Source organism: Apodemus sylvaticus, chromosome X (genome assembly GCF_947179515.1).
Source record: "Apodemus sylvaticus chromosome X, mApoSyl1.1, whole genome shotgun sequence".
NCBI classification, from domain to species: domain Eukaryota; kingdom Metazoa; phylum Chordata; class Mammalia; order Rodentia; family Muridae; genus Apodemus; species Apodemus sylvaticus.
The window spans coordinates 64,571,481-64,574,699 of record NC_067495.1 but is presented as its reverse complement, the minus strand read 5'-3'; the positions used below and the strand labels follow the sequence as shown (position 1 = coordinate 64,574,699).

The 3,219-nt window shown below is 40.8% G+C and overlaps 1 pseudogene; it reads right to left on the bottom strand.

Moving 5' to 3' along the window:
- Positions 1-1,111: 1,111 nt before the first annotated feature.
- LOC127674520 (60S ribosomal protein L10-like) lies at positions 1,112-2,984 on the bottom strand (annotated as a pseudogene).
- Between the last annotated feature and the right edge of the window lie 235 nt (positions 2,985-3,219).

Here is a 3,219-nt window from a genome sequence, read left to right as displayed (position 1 = left end):
CTAGCAACCTATTACCACTAATTAGGCTGCCCCCTTCCTAAAGCTTCCGTGGCCACTCAAAGGAGGACCACCACCTGGGTAACAACTTTCAAAACACAAGCATGTAAAAATCATGTTTATGATAGGAAAGTAGAAATGGAAATGTCTAACAGGTGGATGGGTGGGCAAAGAGATGAGGGACATGGGTGTATATTCTCAACATTTACCCCTTACTTGCATGAAAAAATTAAAAATAAATTCATTTTTAAATTGACCTTATAAAGGACATTTTAAATTCAAACTACAACAGCTATAATGGAGCCTTAGAAATAAACCAGTGTGTTTTTATTCTTAAAGTACAGGTTACAGGAATACAGTTCTAACTTTGTAGATCACTAATCTACCATGTTATGAGGCCCTAAGCTTTATACTCAGCACCTCCAATGCTTTTTGTCCTGGTTACTTCTAGTACAAAGGGTATCATTTGGGAATCAACTCTCAGGAATTATTCCATCTGGTCATCAAACTATGCAATATACAATGGATAGACTGATTAAATGAGCAACTATCAACTTTGATCACCACTTAGAAAGATGGTTCCCTATTATTAATGTAGTCACTGCCTGCTATGACAAAGTGTTCTGGATATAAATGCAAATCGCCCTTGTTTCCGAAGATACAAAGTTATTAAAACAAAGTTGTGGATTAAAGAGATGGCTCCATGAATAAGAGCATGGACTGTTCTTGAAGAAAACCCAAGTTTAGTTCCCAGCACCAACACTGGGCAGCTCACATCTGCCTCTTGCCAGATCCAGAGGATCTGAAGCCTTCTTCTGGACTCCATAGGCCTACACACTCGTGTGCACATACCCACACAAAAAAATCACATGTGTGCATAATTAAAAATACAATAAATCCTTAAAATGACAGAGACAATGTGTTAATGATGGCGCTAAGTAAAAGGTCTATTGCTGGAATCAAATTCCCATGGGGAATGACCACCTTGAGAGAAAAAAGGTTAGGTAAGGTCTTTACAGCTTATACAGAACAAATTATTTCTTTTTGTTTTGACTGGATGTGAGGTCTACTACTGAACATGATTTGTGTAGTAAAGAGAGCACTATAGAAATCTCTAGGAGTGCAGGTTCTCCCACCTGACCAGGAGACCTGGAATGTGAATATATTTGACGTCACAGCCATCAGAAATGAACCGCTTCTCAGCTACTATGTCTTTAAAATCCATCTGCATTAAATTTAATGAAAGCTCAAGCCTTTGAGATATAGATCTTTTGGATCCAGGGAACATGAGTTTGGCACAACACACAGCCTCAATCACGTGTTCTTTATTGTGCAGTTTGATACAGAGTGCCCTGGAGTTTCCCTGAGGTATAAGCATACCTGTATAGAGCTTGTCAGCCCCAGTACAGGACATCATGTTGATGCAGGTGACAAGGAAAAAGTAGAACTCCATTCTGCTATGAAAGTCACCCTTGCCACAACTATTTATTGTACACTTGTTGGTATAAGTACAGGTGGCCTTCTAGGCCTTCAGAGAAGTGTTTCTCATATTCATCTGACACCATGTGGATACAAAGTAAGAATTCAACCACTTGTGCCTTCTTCTGTCCAAAGTCAAAGATGCAGATCTTGGCATCAGGGATGGCTTGGAAGAAGCGAGTCTCTAAGTATTGCTTATTCTTACAATACTGGTAACACCGTAACACCGTGCTGGGAAGTGGTTTCCCATGAACAAGAGGATCTTGGGTGATGCATCAAAAGGAAAATAGAAGACAAATTATTTCTTTTTCCCCTTAATATCTCTAACAAATTATTTCTTTATTTTTTTTTCATATCCAGAATTTTATTTGTCTTATTAGGAGAAATTCCATTTCACATTTATTATTTTGTATGGAGCCTGTGTTTTTTTTTTTTTAATTTTTTTTATTCAGTATATTTTTATTTACATTTCAAATGATTTCCCCTTTCCTAGCCCCCCCACTCCCAAAAAGTCCCATAAGCCCCCTTCTCTCCCCCTGTCCTCCCACCCACCCCTTCCCACTTCCCCATTCTGGTTTTGCTGAATACTGCTTCATTGAGTCTTTCCAGAACAAGGGGCCACTCTTCCTTTCTTCTTGTACCTCATTTAATGTGTAGATTATGTTTTGGGTAATCCAGGTTTCTAGGTTAATATCCCCTTATTAGTGAGTGCATACCATGATTCATCTTTTGAGTCTGGGTTACCTCACTTAAGCATCTACATAATCTTAATATAAAGACCCAACATCTTCTGGTACAAAACATGTTTGTTAATTGTGCCAAGGCAATTACAATGGCAGCAACATGCCTGGTGGATTAAAGATTGATCAACAGGGCAAAAGAGAGCTTTGTGAGGAAATAAGTACCAGTTTAGGCATCAAAAGTCAAATAGCCAGGTGTGATGGCTTGGTCAGACTAGGCTATATAGTGAACATACGGACAGCTTAGGATCCAGAGTAAGACCTTTTCTCAAAAAAAAAGACAGACAGGAAAGAAGGAAGGAAGGAAGGAAGGAAGGAAGGAAGGAAGGAAGGAAGGAAGGAAGGAAGGAAGGAAGGAAGGAAGGAAGGAAGAAAGAAGAAAGAAAGAAAGAAAGAAAGAAAGAAAGAAAGAAAGAAAGAAAGAAAGAAAGAAAGAAAGAAAGAAAGAAAGAACAGAAAGAGATGAGCTTCCAAGAAAGAGATGAGCTTCCAGTTTCCCTCTACACCTCAGAGCTGACCCTGTGCCAAGCTCTCCATACCCAAATCCTGCTGGGAGAAAACTGGTCTGCCAGGAGTGCTGACACATCTAAGAGTCCAGGTAAGACCACCACTTCTGCTCCAAGGGACCTAGCACTTCTGCTCAAATACCTGGCCCAAGAGGGACCCACCCAGAGCCATCAGGACACAAGAACTAAGGAGCAGGCTGGGACAGGATCCTTCTGGATTCCATCTGCACTGCAGAACTGGCCCTGTGCCACAGTTCTCCATACCCAAATTCTACCCAAAAAGAGCTGCTCTCCCAGGAGTGCTGACACACTGGCTTATAGGAAGGACAAACCACAGAGACAACAAGACCAGCTAACACCACAGATAACCATATGGTGAGAGGCAAGGGCAAGGACATAAGCAACAGAAACCAAGGCTACTTGGTATCATCAGAACCCAGTTCTCCCACCATAGCAATCCCTGGATAACCCAACACACCAGAAGAGCAAGAATCTGA